The sequence below is a fragment of the Arachis ipaensis genome, chromosome B3, assembly GCF_059453495.1.
Source record: "Arachis ipaensis isolate K30076 ecotype BB chromosome B3, ASM5945349v1, whole genome shotgun sequence".
NCBI classification, from domain to species: Eukaryota; Viridiplantae; Streptophyta; class Magnoliopsida; order Fabales; family Fabaceae; genus Arachis; species Arachis ipaensis.
This window is the reverse complement of record NC_142438.1, coordinates 83,414,665-83,435,838: the sequence shown is the minus strand read 5'-3', so window position 1 is coordinate 83,435,838 and position 21,174 is coordinate 83,414,665. Positions and strand designations below refer to the sequence as shown.

The window sequence follows — 21,174 nt, the reverse complement described above, 5'->3', positions numbered from 1 at the left end:
TTCTTCGACATTCTCTTCTTCATGGATATGATCCTTTGTTTCTCGGTCACAATCCTCATTTTGGTGCTTGTTTCTACTGCCTTCACATCCTTGATCTCAGAACTTGGTTGTTGTTGGACAGTTGGAGTATCCTGTTCATCAAAAGCTTCCTGAATTTGTGGTTCAATGAACCCTTCCTCTTTGCAACTCTCTGTGTCATTGGAGTGTGATCTCCCTTGATTGACTTTCTCCCTTTCTTGTTCTTCTGATTCCTCCCTTGGGTTTGCCATGGTATCACTAGAAGAATTGTGGGTAGGGATTTGCTTTGATAGATATCCAATTTGTGCTTCTAGCTTTTGAATGGCAGCACCATGATTTTGTAAGTTGGATATCACTTCTTCCTTAAAGCTTTTCAAATCGGCCACATCTCTACCCATAGTTGTAATCATTCCTTCTATCTTGTTTAATTGATCTTGAAATTGTTGGTTCGGATTGGGTTGATGAGGTTGATTATCTTGGCTGTGATATGGTGGCTGGGAGTATGTGTTTTGTGTGGGCTGATAGAGTCTTTGGTTGGAGTGTTGGTAGTGGTATGACTCTTGTGTGTAGTGGAATGAGTCTTGTGGATAGTGAAATGAATTGTATGAATTTGAGAAGGAATTTTGTGCTGAGAAATGCTCAAGTGATGAAGAATTTGGATATGTAAAACTAGGAGGTGAGGTTGGATAATTCAGAGGTGATGGCTCTTGATGAATGGGGTGTGAATAAGTGAAATCTCTTTGGTTTTGATCTTCCCAGCCACAACTTGAGTAGTGATCAAATTCACCAAAACATGGACCATTTTGTGGCTCTGGGAAGTACCCCGTTTCCTGTTCCTGATACTCCCACCCACCATGAGCATAATAACATGAATCATTCTGTGGTGGTGGAGAGTTTCTCATGAATTTTGATTGACCAAAAGATGATGGATACTCCTTTCTTTTTTGCAATGTGCTCAGTCTCAAACAATACTCATCCAAAGATAGTGGAAATTCCATAGTGAGGCAATATCACAAACAGCTAGTGGTTAGTATGCTAACAAGTGAATAAGCAAAGAAAACAAATTAAAATTTGCAGAAATTAGCAGTAATAAACTGAAACAAAAACTATTAACAAAAGAAAAGAAAAATTGCTCAATCTAGTTAACTTCCAATTGGAGAATTGTCAATCGAAAACCAATCCCCGGCAACGGCGCCATAAACTTGATGCGCATAAACTTGTTATGCTACGATTTAGGAAATTGCACGATCGGCAAAATTCCTTCCGGCAAGTGCACCGGTTATCGTCAAGTAAAAACTCACAATAGAGTGAGGTCGAATCCCACAAGGATTGGTTGAGTGAGCAATTCGGATTAGAAGTATGTTCTAGTTGAGCGGAATCAAGATTTAGATGAGAATTGCGGAATGTAAAATTGCATGAATTAAAGAGCGAGAAGCTAAATTGCTGAAATTAAAAGGGATGGGGGTGATTGCATGAATTTAATTGCAGAATGTAAAGAGAAAGTGGAAATCGGAGATGGGGAATTCATTGGGTTTTAGGAGATATTGAGATCTCCGAATCAAAACATGTTTATCTCTTCCTCAACCAATGCGTTTATTGAATTTTGCTTGGCAATCTTATATGATTGGATCCCAATCCCTTGGCTCACCAATTCTCTCTAAAAACAAACAAATTCCCAATCCCTTGGTTTAAATGTTCATAAGAAGAGATGATGTTCGATCACTGATTATACCACACAGTTTCATGAACCACAATTTGGTAGGATTACATGTCACAATATCCATCCAAACCCCAATCCAATTCACTGTGAGAAAGCTTCTCTAGCATGAATCCTCCATTCCTTTCCCAAGGTTCCGAAGGATTCCAATTATGGGCAGTTTCTTTCCCAAGACAACTACCCAATGGAATTAGATCGAGAAGCTTTCTAACAAAATTCAAGAGAAAAGATTGAAGAAGAAGATAAAACTATTATTGATTCATTGAATTACAATAGAGCTCCCTAACCCAATGAAAGGGGTTTAGTGAGTCATAGCTCTGAATTCAATTACAAAAACTAGCAAAAATGAAAAGAAAAGTTCCCCAGTCTAAAAAGTCCCCCTCAGGGGCTGGATTCCCCTTTAATCCCCCCGTCTGTTTCAAATGCAGGAACTAAGGCCTTTAAATAGGCTCCCTAAATTACAAAATGAAAATGAAATTCAAAGCAAATTACAATCAAATGAAAATAAACTATTCTAGATGATTTTTGTGGCCTTGATTTGGTGTTGTTGATGGGCCTTGCTTGCTTGAAGGGTAGAGTGACATAATTGATCCAAAAAAAGGATAATGATCCATTAAACTACACTCAAACGTTGCACCCCCCTTTCTTGAGTCGTCACTTTGTTCTCTTGTCAACCTTGCCAATTTGATGCCAAATATAGACTATTATACCTCGTTAGAAAGCTATGGATGTCAGCTTTCTAACGCAACTGGAAGCACCTCAATTGGATTTCTACAACTCGCGTTATACTCCATGGAAGGTGAAGAGGTCAGCTGGCCTGATTGCATGTTGGTACTATGCTCTTCTATGCACATTACGGGGCTGTTTTCTCCCTCAATTTTTAGTATCCACCATGCATGCCATATATGCTTGGAAAGCTCTAGATGTCTTCTTTCCAATGCATTTTGAATCACCTCATTTGGAGTTTTGTAGCTCAAGTTATTTATGTTTGAAGAAGGCATGGTCAAGCTGTTCCATATAACACGTTTAAGCTCCAGTTTAAGCTTAAACTGGAGCTTAAACGCTGGCACTCCCTGGAGGCACAAGCTCGAGCACGTTTAAGCTTCAGTTTAAGGTTAAACTGAAGCTTAAACGTGGAAATGAGAAAGCAACCCTGGAGGAGAAAAATAGTCGAACACGTTTAAGCTCCAGTTTAAGGTTAAACTGGAGCTTAAACGTGGAATGCTCCTGGTGCCTTTCTTACTTCTGGCGTTTAACCTCCAGTTTAAGGTTAAACTGGAGGTTAAACGTGGAAATGCTCCCCTGGTGAGATTCTCACTTCTGGCGTTTAACCTCCAGTTTAAGGTTAAACTGGAGGTTAAACTTCAATTCCAGCATTATATGGCTTGGTAGTTTAAGTTCCAGTTTAAGCTTAAACTGGAACTTAAACTCCACATGTGATATTCAAGCTTCCTTTATTGATTTTGTTGCTTCCTTGCCTAGCCTCTTCTTCCCTGAAATCATCCAAACAATTGCATCAAAGTCTTGCAAAATTTCATGAGAAATCTTCCATTCATAGCATTCAAGTAATATAACTAAAAACTCATGGAATTTGCATCAAAATCTTCATGTTGAATGATTTAAGACAAGCATGACTATTTGGCCCAAATGATTACTTAAGGCTCAAGAAAATGCATAAAACAACTAAAAATAAAAGAAAAAGGCTAGTGAAACTAGCCTAAGATGCCTTGGCATCACGGACGCGTGGGTTACACGGTCGCGTGGTACGCGATAAGGTCAGGTGACGCGGATGCGTGGGCCACGCGATCGCGTGACCTGATTTGTGCGATTGGCCCGAGTGCAGCCTCGTGGTCGCACAACTCTCTGTTCGAAACTTGGTATTGCCAAAATCCAGGGTGATGCGGTCGCGTGGTTGACGGGATCGCATGAGTGGCCATCATGGGATATGACGCGGACGCGTGAGCCATGCGTCTGCGTGGTAAGGTGTGTGCGATCAGCACCAGTCCAGCACCACTCTCGCACAACTTTCGGTCGTGCACCCTTTCTTACGTCGATTTCCAGGTCACGCGGTCGCGTGAGTGACGCGAACGCATGGGAGGCAGGTTCCCCATGTGACGCGGACGCGTCAGCGACGCGGTCAAGTGGGATGATTTGTGCTAAAGGCACGCGTCCAGCCACGCTACTGCGTGACTCTCTGTTTGATTTCTCTTCTTCACAATGCACATGTGATGCGGACGCGTCAGCGACGCTTCCGCGTCGCGTGCGTGCTTTTTTTTTTATAATGCAGTATGCAGAATGCAATGCTAATATAAATGTTATACAAAACTCCAGGTTCAATACAATAACATAAAATAAAACTCGAAAACAAATAAAACTAAATAAAAATGTAAAAGAAACGATCATACCATGGTGGGTTGTCTCCCACCTAGCACTTTTAGTTATTGTCCTTAAGTTGGACATTTGGAGAGTTCTTTGTTATGGTGGCTTGTGCTTGAACTCATCCAGGAATCTCCACCAATGTTTGTAATTCCAATGGCCTCCGAGATCCCAAACTAGGCGTAGAAAGCCTTCAAGCAAGTTAAAGCAAGTGACAAGACCCCAAGAGTGTTGATTTCTAGACTGAATTCTGGGGTCCCAGACCTTGCCTTTGCACCCATCTTCTTGTTGATCATCATTTTTCAACTTGGGTGGTGAACAGTCGGAATTCTCACTGAGACATCCAAACAGCTTCCTAGACCCATTCAGTTGAGCTTTATACCAACCTTTGCATTTAAACTTAAAGCTTCCAACCATAATGAACCTTGCAGGATAATTCTTACCACTGGCCATCTTTCTCTTACTCTTAATGCCACAAAGAGCTCTAAGTTGACCATCCGTCTCCAGTAGCCCATATTTAAGTGGAATTAGAAAGCTAAGGGATATGAATTTTACTCACTTGAATGTTGTGAAGGATGATGGCAACTTAGGGGGAAGGGTCTCCAATAACTTTGGCAAGGTGATTCCAAGCTCCACTCCCTTGTGCTCTTTGACAACTTCCAGCTCTTTGCAAACTTCTTTAATTTCAACCTCTTCCTCTTGGTAGCTTTCTTCCAATTCAATCTCTTCTTCATTACTTACCAAGGATATGAGAGGTTGTGCTTCTTCTTCTTGAATCTGTATTTCTTGATCAACCTCTTCCAAGTCCTTAACCATGATATGCCTTGGAGGTTGTACACACTCCTCAACATCAAATGCAACCATCTTGAAAGGAGTTTCTATGTCTTGACTTTCCCATGGAGGTTCAGCATCTCCTAAGTCTACAACCACTTCTTCTTCTTCGATAATTATAGCTTCCTCCACTTGTTCCAGTACAAAGTCATGCTCCGTACTGTCCACTGGAGTTTCTAATATCGCCTTCATGCTACGTTCTTCATTAGATTGCCCACATGAAGCCATGGGGGTTCATTGAGTGTCCGAACGTCGGGAAGGTAGTCTATTTATTGCTTGATTCAATTGGTGAAGTGTGGCATGAAGTTTTGCACATGTTTCCGTAAGACGATCCGTTGATTCTTGTTTCGCTTGGGTATCATAAGTAGGACCATAAGGCTCTTGGATTGATGGATATGGATATGGTGAATATGGAGGTGGTGATTCTTGGGAGTAATTGGGTTGGAATTGGGGTGGTTCTATGTATGGTTCATATGGCTCATAAGGTGGTTGGTATGGTGGATAAGGGTTAGGATCATATGAAGGTGAATGGTGGTAGTTGGCTTGTGAGTGTGGTGGTTCAAAGTTGTGTTGAGGAGGTTCATAGGCATATGATGGGGGTCCACCATATCTATCATCTTGGTATGCCCCCTGGAATGGCTCTTGACTGTAGTAATTTGGTGGATGTTGGTTGTCACGGAAGGGTCCACCATAATTGTTGTTTTAACATGCATTGTGGAATGGTCGTGGTCTATGGTATCTTGGAGGGTGTTGTTGCCTAAAGGGTTGATCAGATCCTCGTGGCTCCTTCCATCTCTGATTGTTTTGACCTTAATGCATGTTGCTGTTATAATTTCCATTCCTTGCAACAGCATTGGAACCAAACTCAAAGCGAGAGGGGTGAGAACTCATAATAGTAAATAAAAATTAAAAACGAAAATAAAAACAAATTTTAAATTAAAAGGTTATTGAAATTTAAATTTTGAATTTGAAAATTAAATTTTGAATTTTGAAAATTAAATTTTGAAATTTTAAATTTGAAGTTTTGAATTTTAAATTTTTGAAATTTGAATTTTGAAATTTGAAATTTGAAATTTTGAAATTTGAATTTTAAATTTTTTTTTTAAATTTTGAATTTTTTAATTTAATGAGGAAAGAGAAAAACAATAAAATGACACCAAACTTAAAATTTTTAGATCAAAACGAAGAAAACAACTAAGAACAATTTGAAGGTCAAGATGAACAGGAAGAACAAATTTTTGAAAACAAATTTTATTAATAACTAAATAAAAACCAATAACCTCTTAATTTATGAAAAAGCAAAAATAAAAACAAAAATAGAAACAAATGAACGAGTAAAAGAAAAATACTTACAATAACCAATAATAAGGCACACGTTTGCAATTTCCCGGCAACGACGCCATTTTGAAAGAACTTGAAGATCGATGGTTTAGAAGTTATAGTAAACTCTCGTTGCAAGTATAGTTACTAAACCAAGCAATCAACCTTTCTTACAAACGTTTTAGTAGTCACAAGTAACAAACCCCTTTAAAATTGATAACCGAGTTTTTAAACCTCGGGTCGTCTTCTCAAGGAATTGCAGGGAGGTGTTCTTATTATTGGTTATGAGTCTTGTAAATTGGCAGTTTTGAAAGTAAAGAAGAAGTAATTTAAATGGCAGGTAAAACAAATAAATAACTGTAAAATAAACTTTTGGCAAGGTATGAGAAATTGGAAGTCCTATCCTAGTTACCCTTATCAATGATGATGAAGATTGAATCTTAATTCCACTTAGTTAGCCTTTACTTAGAGCAAAGAAAGGTCAAGTAACTAATTAGTTTGATCTTCAAATCCTAGTTAATCCCTAAGGAAAGATTGGGATTATTGAAGTTCAATTCAATTAGCAAAGATAACAATTATCAATCATGTTGAGTTTGATAACTCCAGAGTTACTGATTTCTTAACCAAGACCAAAAGGGGAAAAAGTAAATCTACTGGAATAAAAATGTCTTCAGATTGGAAATAACAATAATGTAATTAAAAGAAAGCAATCATAAACTGAAATACCTCAAATAACATTAATCAAAGAGTAATCAGTAACATAGAAGAATTCATAAACTAAATAGAGAAGATAAATAAAAAGGAATGTTGAACCTTATAAAAAGATAATTCTGAAAGCGAAAGAAATCCTAAATCCTAATCCTAAGGAGAGAGGTGAGAACCTCCCTCAAAACTAAATCTAAATCATGAGAAGTGAATTATGAGAGCATGATTATGAATGGATGCATTCTCCCATTTTATAGCCTCTAATCTGTGTGTTCTCGGCTGAAAACTGGGTCAAAAACAGCCCAGAAATTGCCCCCTGCAATTTCTGTTACGTTCAGGTCGCGGGAAAGTGACGCGGAGGCGTCATCCACGCGTCCGCGCGGATTGAAGTTTGCAAATGCGACGCTGGCGCGTCATTCACGCGCTCACATCGTCTAACTTCGGGAAAGCTATAGCAAATTACATATCAAATCGAAGCCCTTGACATTAGCTTTCCAACGCAACTGGAACGGCGTTGTTTGGACCTCTGTAGCTAAAGTTATAGCCGTTTGAGTGTGAAGAGGTCAGGCTGGACAGCTTAGCAGTTTCTCCAACTTCTTGTATTCCTTCCACTTTTACATGCTTCCTTTCTATCCTCTGAGCCATTCCTGTCTTGTAATATCTGAAATTACTTAACACACATATCAAGGCATCTAATGGTGATAAGAGAGGATTAATATTAGCAATTGTAAGATCAAAGAAGCATGTTTTCAATCATAGCACATAATTAGGAAGGCAAATGTAAAACCTTGCAAATAGTATGAATAAGTGGGTAAAGAGTTGATAAAAATCACTCAATTGAGCACAAGATAAACCATGAAATAGTGGTTTATCAAAGTCCTTAGGGGTGTCTTAACACCCAGCACCTTGGACCAACTGGTTCGGGAGTGCTGGCTGAAAGCTTATCTTAAAGAGTCGCCCCTTACAAAGCACCTAGTCTAAAGAACACAATCAAACCCTGAAAAGAAAAAGGGATCAATAAATGAAATTCTCATAGGGTGCAATCAAGTGAGTATTCCAGGGCATGGTAAAGGTCTGAAAGCCAATAAAGGAATGAACCTAAGTTGCTATGCATGAAATCCCATAAAACCAAGGACATGACTTCCACAATAATGATTCATTTCTCTTGTCATTTCATTCATCATTCTAATGTTTCAGTACTTGCTTAGGACAAGCAAGCTTTAAGTTTGGTGTTGTGATGCCAGGGTATTTTGGCCAGTTTTACTGACCTTTTCTTTACTGATTTAGGATAGTTTCATGCATTTTCTTAGTTAATAAGCATGTTTTGGGTAGATAATCACTTACATCTTGATTCAAACAAATATTGTGAATTTCATGTGATTTTATGAGAATTATGCATGAATTGAATGACAAATTGGATAATGCATGTCTTATAACTTGGATTAGAGCTTTGATGCACTTTATTTGCTTGATTTCAGGACAAAGGAAGCAAGGAAGAGCCACATTAGCAGCCACGTTAATCTAATTAACGTGACCCCTAATGTGGAATGGGAATAAACTTGCAACGTTAATGAGAAAAGTGATTGCCAATAACGCCTTCGAAACCATCGTGGCCCACGTTAATTGCCACGTTAACTACATTAACGTGGTAGTTAACGTGGAGAGAAACGGAGCTCCAGCGTTAGTGGTAAAAGTGAATACCACTAACGCTCCAAATTGGCAATTAGCCACGTTAAGAGTCACGTTAACTAAGTTAACGTGAACTCTAACGTGGAAAGGAAGACCATGCCAACGTTAGTGACACTCACCTTTGTCACTAACGTTGGACTAAGCCCAATTGGCCACGTTAAGAGTCACGTTAACTACGTGAACTCTAACGTGGGAGGAGCAAGGATTCGCCAACGTTAGTGACACTCACCTTTGTCACTAACGTTGGACCAAGCCACTATGAGCCACGTTGGCTGCCACGTTAATTGCATTAACGTGGAAGCTAACGTGGAGGAAGGAATGATGAGCCAACGTTAGTGACACTCACCTTTGTCACTAACGTTGGAGATGGATATCACCACAACGTTAGTGGCCATGTTAAGACAATTAACGTGAGGTACTAACGTGAGAAGGGGCGTTTGGAGCATTAGTGACAAAGGTAAGTGTAATTAACGCTCTCGAGGCTAAGGCATGCCCACGTTAAGAGCCACGTTAGTTATACTAACGTGGACTCTAACGTGAGAAACGGGGGGCTAAGAGAAACGTTATTGGCAAAGGTAAACGCCAATAACGCTTGCGATGGACTAAAAGGCAACGTTAGTGGTCACGTTAGTACCACTAACGTTGAAGTTAACATGAACCATCTTGGGCTAGGAACGTTAGTGAAAAAGGTGATCGTCACTAACGTTCTCGAACCAACATTTTCACTTAACGTTAACGCCACTAACGTCCATGCCTACTTCACACTTTCTCTACAAGTAAAGCTGAGACCACTGAAGATTCCAAACTACTTCAAACTCAAGATCCAAAGGCCCATATCCAAAGACTTGAAGAGCCAACTAGAAGATCCGAAGAGTAGTATATATAGGAGTAGTTTTGAACTAGAGAGGGAGCTTTTGGTATTGGGAGAACTACTCTCTGTATAATTTTACTTTCAGAATGTATTCTCCATCTTTGCTTTCCATTCCCAGAGCCATGAACAACTAAACCCTTTTCATTGGGTTTGGGAGCTCTGTTGTAATTTGATGGATCAATAATAGTTTTCATTATTCTTCTTCTTTATTTTCTCTTGATTTTACTAGAAAGCTTTCAATCTTCATCCAATTGGGTAGTTGTCTTGGAAAAGAAGCTATTCATACTTAGATCTCTTCGGAACCTTGGAAGAGGAATGAAGAGATCATGCTAGAAATGCTTTCTCATGTTGGACCAAATTGGGGTTTGGATGGATATAGTGACATATAATCCTACCAACACTTTGATTTGGGAATACATGTGGTATAATCAGTGACCACTCTTCATCTCTTCTCATGACCAATTAGACCAAGGAATTGGCTATTGATCAAGATTTGAGAGATTGAATTACCAAGGAATTGGAATTCAATCATTTAAGATTGCCAAGGAGATCAATGAATGCATTGATTGAGGAAGAGATGAAGACGAACTTGATCCAGAGAATACAACATCTCCTGAGCCCAATGAATTCCCCATTTCTAATCTTACCCATTCTCTTTACTTTCTATCATTTACTTTTATGTTCATTTCCCCAAATCCCCATTTAAGATTCTGCAATTTACTTTCCGCGATTTACATTTTGCTCTTTAATTCCAGCATTTACACTTTCTGTTATTTACTTTTTCACCATTTAATTTTCTGCAATTCTCAAATCAATTTCTGCTTAGCTCAACTAGAACATTCCTCCAATTAAAATTGCTTGACCAATCAATCCCTGTGGGATTCGACCTCACTCTATTTTGAGTTTTTACTTGGCGACAATTCGGTAAACTTGCCGAGGGAGAATTGTCGAGAGACAAGTTTCTGTGCATCAACTATTCCTCTAGGTAGTTCCATTTCTTCTTTAGTGGGTGATATACCTGAAAAATGTAGTGACCCAGGTCCATGCATGGTTACTATTATTATAGATGGTGTGAAATTTTCTGACTGTATGTGCGATTTAAGAGCGTGTGTTAGTATAATGCGATTGTCTATATATGATGCTTTGAGGCTCCCTCCCTTAAAAGGTCGGCAGCTCGTTTTGTTCTAGCAGATAAAAGTATTATCTCTGTGGTTGAAATCGCTGAGGACGTGCTGGTGAGCATTAAGGGGCTCACATTTCCTATTGACTTCTATATTTTGGAGATGCCCCCTAATGATTCAGGAAGACCATCATCCATCCTGCTTGGAAGGCCATTTCTGAAGACTTCAAAGTTCAAGCTGGATGCCTTCTCAGGGACCTACTCTTTTGGGATAGATGGCAGAGCAGTAAGCTTCAATCTGGATGAAGCTCTGAAGCATCCTCCTGAAGATCATTCCATCTTCCAGTGCGACATCATTGATGAGACGGTAGCTGCAGTTCACCAGGAGGAAGTAGAAGAGAGGTACATGGAGCAAGATACAAGTGTGAGGACACCCCCTAGACAAGATGAAGACACGTTACAACCTTCATTGGCTCCAGATGATGATAATTTATACCCTTTTTGGCATTATTTTTACATAGTTTTTTGTATGTTTTAGTTACTTTTTATTATATTTTTATTAGTTTTTAAGCAAAAATCACATTTCTGGACTTTACTATGAGTTTGTTTGTTTTTCTGTAATTTCAGGTATTTTCTACATGATGTTCAACGTAGACATTGGACGATGGCCGGGGTATATTCTCTTGGGTCTCTAATACACGGACCGAGTCTGTGAGATTAGGATCTTCGTGGTATAGGCTAGAACCAATTGGTAGCATTCCTGAGATCCGGAAAGTCTAAACATTGTCTGTGGTATTTCGAGTAGGATCTGGGAAGGGATGACTATGACGAGCTTTAAACTTGCGAATGTTGGGTACAGTGACAGTGTGCAAAAGGATAGAGAGATACTATTCCACGCTAGTGAGAACCGACAGATGGTTAGCCGTGCGGTAGCTGTACCTGATATTTTTCATCCGAGAGGATCATACAGCTTGCCATGGAAGGAAGCACGCATGATTGGAAGAAGACAATAGGAAAGCAGAGGTTCAGAAGCAACAAAGCATCTCCAAACGCTTATCTGAAATTCCCACCAATGAATTACATAAGTATCTTTATTTTATTTTATGTTTTATTCATCTTTTAATTATCAAAAACTCATAAGCAATTGAATCTTCCTGACTAAGATTTACAAGATGAGCATAGCTTGCTTCAAGCCAACAATCTCCGTGGGATCGACCCTTGCTCACGTAAGGTATTACTTGGACGACCCAGTGCACTTGCTGGTTAGTTGTGCAGAGTTGTAAAAAGTGTGATCACAATTTCGTGCACCAAGTTTTTGGCACCGTTGCCGGGGATTGTTCGAGTTTGGACAATTGACGGTTCATCTTGTTGCTTAGATTGGGTAATTTTATTTTATGTTTAAGCTTTTTTTTTTCTCAAAAAAAATAATTTGTTCTTCAGAGTTTTTAAGAATGAATTCTAGAGTTTCATGAGATATGTTGAAGCCTGGCTGGCTGTTAAGCCATGTCTAATCTTTTTGACTGAGGTTTCCACTTTCCATTGTAGAAAGGACATGTCTGTAATTGTTATCCTAAAGCTTGGCTTGCCATTTGGCCATGTCTAATTCTTTTGGACCGAAGCTTTAGACTAACATTGCACGAATCCTGGAATTCTTATTAAAAATTTTGAGTTTCTTTATTTTCTTTTTCCAAAATAATTTTCGAATAAAATACAAAAAAATTTAATAAAATCATAAAACCAAAAAAAAAATTGTGTTTCTTGTTTGAGTCTAGTGTCAAATTTTAAGTTTAGTGTCAATTGCATGTTTTTAATTTTTCTTAGATTCTCAAAATTTCATGCATTATGTTCTTATTTGATCTTCAAGTTGTTCTTGATGATTTTCTTTGTTTGATCTTTACATTTTCTTGTTTTGTGTCTTTTCTTGTTTTTCTTGTGCATTTTCAAACTGTTAGTGTCCCTAGTACAAAAATTTTTAAGTTTGGTGTCTTGCATGTGTTTCTTTTCTTAAAAATTTTCAAAAATGTGTTTTTGATGTTCATCATGATCTTGAAAGTGTTCTTGGTGTTCATCTTGACATTCAAAGTGTTCTTGCATGCATTATTTGTTTTGATCTTAAATTTTTATGTTTTGTGTCATTTTGTTATTTTTCTCTCTCCTCATTAAAAATTCAAAAGTCAAAATAATATCTTTCCCTTATTTTACTCATAAATTTTGAAATTTTGGGTTGATTTAGTAAAAAATTTTAAAATTTAGTTGTTTCTTGTTAGTCAAGTCAAAATTTCAATTTAAAAACTTTATTTTTTCAAATCTTTTTCAAAAATCAAATCTTTTTCATTTTTCTTTTTAACATTTTCAAATTTCTTAAATAAAAATTTCAAAATCTTTTTCTTATTTTTATTTCATATTTTCGAAAACTTTACTACCAATTAATGTTTTGATTTAAAAATTTCAAGTTTGTATTTTTCTGTTAAGAAAGATTCAATCTTTAAATTCTAGAATCATATCTTTTAGTTTCTTGTTAGTCAAGTCATCAACTTTAATTTTCAAAATCAAATCTTTTTAAATTTCTTTTCCAAATCTTTTTCAAAATAAATTTCAATCATATCTTTTTCAAAACTTAATTTCAAAATCTTTTTCTAACTTTTTATCTTTTCAAACTTTATTTTCAAATCTTTTTCAATTAACCACTTGACTTGTTTGTTTTAAATAGCTTACTATTGCTTATCTTTTTCAAAACTACCTAACTACTTTTTTGCTTCTAATTTTCGAAAATCACTAACCACTTTTTCAAAATTCTTTTTAATTAACTAATTGTTTTAAATTCTAATTTTATTTTATTTCTTTCCTTAAATTTCGAATTCTAACTTAATAAAAATAAAAATATTTTTCTTCTCCCTTTTTTAAAAATTCAAATATTCTCTCTCTCTCATCCCTTTCTATTCATTTTATTTACTTACTAACACTTCTACTCATAATTCGAACCCTCTCTCTCTCTCTCTGTGTTCGAATTCTCCTTATTCTCTCTCCAACTCATTATTCTATTCTTCTATTATTATACTCACAGAAAGGAACAAGGATAAGGACATTCTTGTTTATGCTAATCCTGAACCTGAAAGGACTCTAAAGAGGAAGCTAAGAGAAGCTAAAGCACAACACTCCAGAGAGGACCTTACTGAAATTTTTGAAAAAGAAGAAGACATGGCAGCCGATCCCAACAACAATGGTGGAGATGCAAGGAAGGTGCTTGGTGACTTTACTGCACCAACTTCTGACTTCTATGGAAGAAGCATCTCAATTCCTGCAATTGGAGCAAACAACTTTGAGCTTAAGCCTCAATTAGTTTCTCTAATACAGCAAAATTGCAAGTTTCATGGACTTCCATTGGAAGATCCTCATCAGTTCTTAGCTAAATTCATGCAAATCTGTGACACTGTTAAGACCAATGGGGTTAATCCTGAGGTCTACAGACTTATGCTTTTCCCCTTTGCTGTAAGAGACAAAGCTAGGATATGGTTGGACTCACAACCTAAAGAAAGCCTAAACTCTTGGAAAAAGTTGGTCAATACTTTCTTGGCCAAATTCTTTCGACCTCAAAAGTTGAGCAAGCTTAGAGTGGAAGTCCAAACCTTCAGACAGAAGGAAGGTGAATTCCTCTATGAAGCTTGGGAAAGATACAAGCAAATGATCAGAAGGTGTCCTTCTGACATGCTTTCAGAATGGAGCATCTTATGTATATTCTATGATGGTCTATCTGAATTGTCCACGATGTCATTGGACCACTCTGCTGGTGGATCTCTTCATCTGAAGAAAACCCTTACAGAGGCCCAGGAACTTATTGAAATGGTTGCAAATAATCAGTTCATGTATACTTCTGAAAGAAATCCTGTGAATAATGGGATGACTCAGAAGAAAGGAGTTCTTGAGATTGATACTCTGAATGCAATATTGGCTCGGAATAAAATATTAACTCAGCAAGTCAATATGATTTCTCAGCATGTCAATATTGCATTCGGGAGTACTAAAGAAGCTTCCTCTGAAGAAGAAGCTTATGACCTTGAGAATCCTGCAATGGAAGAGGTGAATTACATGGGAGAATCCTATGGAAACACCTATAATCCTTCATGGAGAAATCATCCAAATTTATCATGGAAAGATCAACAGAAGCCTCAACAAGGCTTTAACAATAATAATGGTGGGAGAAATAGGGTTGGCAATAGCAAGCTTTTTTCATCATCTTCTGAGCAACTGACAGAGAATTCTAAGCAGAGCCTCTCTGACTTAGCAACCATAGTCTCTGATCTATCTAAGACCACTCTCAGTTTCATGACTGAAACAAGGTCCTCCATCAGAAATTTGGAGGCACAAGTGGGTCAGCTGAGTAAAAGAGTTACTGAAATCCCTCCTAGTACTCTCCCAAGCAATACAGAAGAGAATCCAAAGACAGAGTGCAAGGCCATCAATATACCCAACATGGCCGAACCTATAAAAGAGGAAGAGGCAGGGATTTCTAGTGAGGAAGACCTTGCTAGATGTCCATTGACCAATAAGGAGTTCCATATTGAGGAACCAAAGGAATCTGAGGCTCATACAGAGACCATAGAGATTCCACTAAACTTAATGTTACCATTCATGAGCTCTAATGAAGATTCTTTCTCTGAAGAAGATGAAGATATTGTTGAAGAGTAAGTTGCTCAGTACCTAGGAGCAATCATGAAGCTGAATGCCAAGCTATTTGGTAATGAGACTTGGGAGGATGAACCTCCATTGCTCATCAATGAACTGAATGCTTTGGTTTAACAGAAATTACCTCAGAAGAAACCGGATCCCAGAAAGTTCTTAATACCTTGTACCATAGGCACCGTGACCTTTGAAAAGGCTCTGTGTGACCTGGGGTCAGGAATAAACCTCATGCCACTCTCTGTAAGGGAGAAACTAGGGATCTTTGAGGTACAAGCTGCAAGAATCTCACTAGAGATGGCAGACAAATCAATAAAACAGGCTTATGGACTTGTAGAGGATATCTTAGTGAAGCTTGAAGGCCTATACATCCCTGCTGACTTCATAATCCTAGACACTGGGAAGGATGAAGATGAATCCATTATCCTTGGAAGACCCTTCCTAGCCACAGCAAGTGCTGTGATTGATGTGGACAGAGGAGAGTTAGTCCTTAAATTGAATGAGGACTACCTTGTGTTAAAGGCTCAAGGATATTCTTCTGTAACCATGGAGAGAAAGCATGAAAAGCTTCTCCCAATACAGAGTCAAATAGAGCCCCCACACTCAACTTCTAAGTTTGGTGTTAGGAGGCCACCATTAGGCTCTGAGTCTCTGTGAAGCTCTCTAAGAGCTCACTGTCAAGCTATTGACATTAAAGAAGTGCTTATTTGGAGGCAACCCAATGTTATTTAATTATGTTTAATTTTATAGACATTTGTTTTCCATTGTTATTTTGTGTTTTCTTTAGGTTGATGATCATGTGAAGTCATAAAAACAGCTGCAGAATTAAAGCGAAATCAAAAACATCATCAAAAATAGCACACACTGGAGGACAGGCTTACTGGCATTTAAACGCCATTAAGGATAGCAGAATGGGTGTTTAACGCCCAGTCTGGCAGCATTCTGGGCGTTAAACGCCAGAATTCACAGCCAGAATGGCGTTAAATGCCAGGAAAGGGTGTCTGGTGTCTGGTTGGTGTTAAATGCCAGAATTGGCAAGGGTGTCTGGCTAGTGTTAAATGCCAGAAATGGGCATCAAACTGGCGTTTAATGCCAGAAAAGGTAGCAGAGTTGGCATTAAATGCTAGAAATGACACACAGAGGGCGTTTAAACGCCAGAATGGTGTAGGGATCAGAATTCCTTGACACCTCAGGATCTGTGGACCCCACAGGATCCCTACCTACCCTAACTCACTCTCTCTCCTCTTCACACAACTCCATAACACTCTTCCCCAAATATCCTTGACTAATCACATCAGGACCTCTTCCCCAAATACTATTCACCTATCAACTCTTACCTTCTTCCCTATAATCTCTTCACCGCTCACATCCATCCATCATAAAACCCCACCTACCTCACCATTCAAATTCAAAATATTTCCCTCCCAAACCCAACCACTACATATACGAATTCCCCCTCTCTCTTACCATATAAATACCCCTCCTTACCACTTTCAATTTCCCACATCATACACACTTAAACCCCCCTTGGCCGAAACAAACACTCCCTTCCATCTCCTCCATTTCTTCTTCTTCTACTCCTTTCTTTCTTCTTTTGCTCGAGGACGAGAAAACCATTTAAGTTTGGTGTGGAAAAAAGCTCTGCTTTCTGTTTTTCCATAACCATTAATGGCACCTAAGGCCGGAGAAACCTCTAGAAAGAGGAAAGGGAAGGCAATTGCTTCCACCTACGAGTCATAAGAGATGGAGAGATTCATCTCAAAAGACCATCAAGACCACTTCTATGAAGTTGTAGCCAAGAAAAGGATGATCCCCGAAGTCCCCTTCATGCTCAAAAAGAGTGAATATCCAGAAATTCGACGTGAGGTTCGAAGAAGAGGTTGAGAAGCTCTCACCAACCCCATCCAACAAGTCAGAATCTTAATGGTTCAAGAGTTCTATGCTAATGCATGGATCACTAAGAACCATGATCAAAGTGTGAACCCGAACCCAAAGAATTGGCTCACAATGGTTCGGGGGAATTACTTGGATTTCAGTCCGAAAAATGTGAGGTTGGTATTCAACTTGCCAATAATGCAAGGAGATCCTCACCCTTTCAGTAGAAGGGTCAACTTTGATCAAAGGTTGGACCAAGTCCTCATGGACATCTATGTGGAAGGAGCACAATGGAAGAGAGACTCCAAAGGCAAGCCAGTTCAACTGAGAAGGCTTGACCTCAAGCCCGTGGCTAGGGATGGTTGGAGTTCATCCAACGCTCTATCATTCCTACTAGCAACCAGTCTGAAGTTACAATAGACTGGGCTATCATGATCCATAGCATCATAAATAGAGAGGAAGTAGAAGTTCATGAGATCATACGTCTAGAACTATACAAGGTGGCGGACAAGCCCTCCACTTTGGCAAGGTTAGCCTTCCTTCATCTCATCTGTAACCTATGCAATTCAGCTGGAATTGTTATAGAGGAAGACATCCTCATTGAAGAGGACAAGCCCATCACTAAAAAGAGGATGGAGCAAACAAGAGAGCCCACTCGTGGACCTCAACAAGAGCATGAGAAAGTCCCTCATCAAGAAATTTCTGAGATGCCTCAAGGGATGCATTTCACTCCACACAACTATTGGGAGCAACTCAACACTTCTTTAGGAGAATTGAGTTCTAACATGGGACAACTAAGGATGGAGCACCAAGAGCACTCCATTATCCTCCATGAAATGAGAGAGGACCAAAAGGCCATGAGAGGGTAGCAACAAAGGCAAGGAAGAGACATAGAGGAGCTCAAGCACTCAATAAGATATTCAAGAGGAAGAACTAGCCGCCATCACTAAGGTGGACCCGTTCTTTAATTTCGTTGTTCTTATTTTTCTATTTTTCAGAATTTATGCTTTATGTTTTGTCTATGTTTTTGTCTTTATTACATGATCATTAGTGTTTAGTGTCTATGTCATAAAGCTATGAATGTCCTAGGAATTCTTCACCTTTCTTAAATAAAAAAATGTTTTCTGAAAAGGAAAATGAAGTACAAGAGTTTTGAATTTTATCTTGAAAATAGTTTAATTATTTTGATGTGGTGGCAATACTTTTTATTTTTTGAATGAATTCTTGAACAGTGCATAATTTTTATAGTGAAGTTTATGAATATTAAAATTGTTGGCTCTTGAAAGAATAATGAAAAAAGAGAAATGTTATTGATAATCTGAAAAATCATAAAATTGATTCTTGAAGCAAGAAAAAGCAGTGAAAAACAAAGCTTGCGAAAAAAAAATTGGCAAAAAAAATAAAGAAAAAAAGAAAGAAAAAGAAAAAGCAAGCAAAAAAAGCCAATAACCCTTTAAACTAAAAGGCAAGGGTAAAAAAGATCCAAGGCTTTGAGCATTAATGGATAGGAGGGCCCAAAGGAATAAAATCCTGGCCTAAGCGGCTAAATCAAGCTGTCCCTAACCATGTGCTTGTGGCGTGAAGGTGTCAAGTGAAAAGCTTGAGACTGAGCGGTTAAAGTCGTGGTCCAAAGAATCTAACTAGGGACTCTAGCAAAGCTAAGTCACAATCTGAAAAGGTTCACCCAGTTATGTGTATGGGGCATTTATGTATCCGGTGGTAATACTGGAAAAGATAATGCTTAGGGCCACGGCCAAGACTCATAAAGTAGCTGTGTTCAAGAATAAACATATTGAACTAGGAGAATCAATAACACTATCTGAATTCTGAGTTCCTATGGATGCCAATCATTCTGAACTTCAAAGGATAAAGTGAGATGCCAAAACTATTCAGAAGCAAAAAGCTACTAGTCCCGCTCAGCTAATTGGAACTAATTTTTATTGATATTTTTGAAATTTATTATATATTCTCTTCTTTTTATCCTATTTTGTTCTTTTTTGCTTGGAGACAAACAACAATTTAAGTTTGGGGTTGTGATGAGCGGATAATTTATACCCTTTTTGGCTTTGTTTTTACATAGTTTTTAGTACGTTTTAGTTACTTTTTATTATATTTTTATTAGTTTTTATGCAAAAATCACATTTTTAGACTTTACTATGAGTTTGTGTGTTTTTCTGTAATTTCACGTATTTTCTAGCTGAAATTGAGGGACCTGAGCAAAAATCTGATTCAGAGGCTGAGAAAGGATTGCAGATGCTGTTGGATTCTGACCCTCCTGCACTCCAAGTGGATTTTCTAGAGCTACAGAAGCCCAATTGTGGCGCTCTCAATTGCGTTGGCAAGTATACATCTTGGGATTTCCAGCAATATATAATAGACCATACTTTGCTCGATATTTGATGGCCCAAACTGGCGTTCAAACGCCAGCCAGAGACCCTTTTCTGGCGTAAAACGCCAGAACTGGAGTTAAACGCCCAAACTGGCACTCAAGCTGGCGGTTAACTCCAAGAATGGCCTATGCACGTGAAAGCTTCAATGCTCAGTCCAAGCACACACCAAGTGGGCCCTGGAAGTGGATTTTTGCACTATCTGCACTTAGTTACTTATTTTCTGTAATCCCTAGTAACTAGATTAATTAGTATAAATAGCACTTTTTAGTATTGTATTCATAATCTTTTGGAGTTTTGAAACACATCTTATGTTACATTTGAAGGCTGGCCATTCGGCCATGCCTAGACCTTTTTCTCTCATGTATTTTCTACGGTGGAGTTTCTACACCTCATAGATTAAGGTGTGGAGCTCTGCTGTTCTTCATGAATTAATGCAAGTACTATTGATTCTCTTTCAATTCACGCCAACTTTTTCTCCAATATATACTCTCGTACTTAATTCAGTTAAGTCAGAATGAAGGGGTGACCCGTGACAATCACCCAATCTTCCTTACTCGCTAAGCCAAGATCCGCGTGCCTGACAACCACAAACGGTCTACATGATGTTCAACGTAGTCATTGGACGACAGTCGGGGTATATTCTCTTGGGTCTCTAATACACGGACCGAGTCCGTGAGATTAGGATCTTCGTGGTATAGGCTAGAACCAATTGGCAGCATTCCTGAGATCCGGAAAGTCTAAACCTTGTCTGTGGTATTCCAAGTAGGATCTGGGAAGGGATGACTGTGATGAGCTTCAAAATTGCGAATGTTGGGGACAGTGACAGTGTGCAAAAGGATAGAGAGATCCTATTCCGACGCTAGTGAGAACCGACAGATGATTAGCCGTGCAGTAGCTGTACCTGGTATTTTTCATCCGAGACGAGAAATCCGACAGTTGATTAGCTGTGAAGAGGCCGTACCAAGTATTTTTCATCTAAGAGGATCATACAGCTTGCCATGGAAGGGAGCACGCATGATTGGAAGAAGACAATAGAAAAGCAGAGGTTCAAAAGCAACAAAGCATCTCCAAATGCTTATCTGAAATTCCCACCAATGAATTACATAAGTATCTTTATTTTATTTTATGTTTTATTTATCTTTTAATTATCAAAAACTCATAACAAATTGAATCCACCTGACTAAGATTTACAAGATGACCATAGCTTGCTTCAAGCCGACAATCTCCGTGGGATCGACCATTACTCATGTAAGGTATTACTTGGACGACCTAGTGCACTTGCTGGTTAGTTGTGCAGAGTTGTGAAAAGTGTGATCACAATTTCGTGCACTAACTATATGTGCGATTTAGGAGCGTGTGTTAGTATAATGCCATTGTCTGTATATGATGCTTTGAGGCTCCCTCTCTTAAAATGGTCGGCAGCTCATTTTGTTCTAGCAGATAAAAGCATTATCTTTGTGGTTGGAATCGCTGAGGACGTGCTGGTGAGCATTAAGGGGCTCACATTTCCTATTGACTTCTATATTTTGGAGATGCCCCCTAATGACTCAGGAAGACCATCATCCATCTTGCTTGGAAGGCCATT

At 38.5% G+C, this 21,174-nt stretch overlaps 1 non-coding gene across 1 annotated transcript; it reads right to left on the bottom strand.

Annotated features, from left to right (window-relative positions):
• Positions 1-14,250: 14,250 nt before the first annotated feature.
• On the bottom strand, positions 14,251-14,358 carry LOC148571366 (small nucleolar RNA R71). Its single transcript, XR_015908901.1, has one exon. It is a non-coding gene; the product is annotated as a small nucleolar RNA R71 (small nucleolar RNA).
• Positions 14,359-21,174: the final 6,816 nt, after the last annotated feature.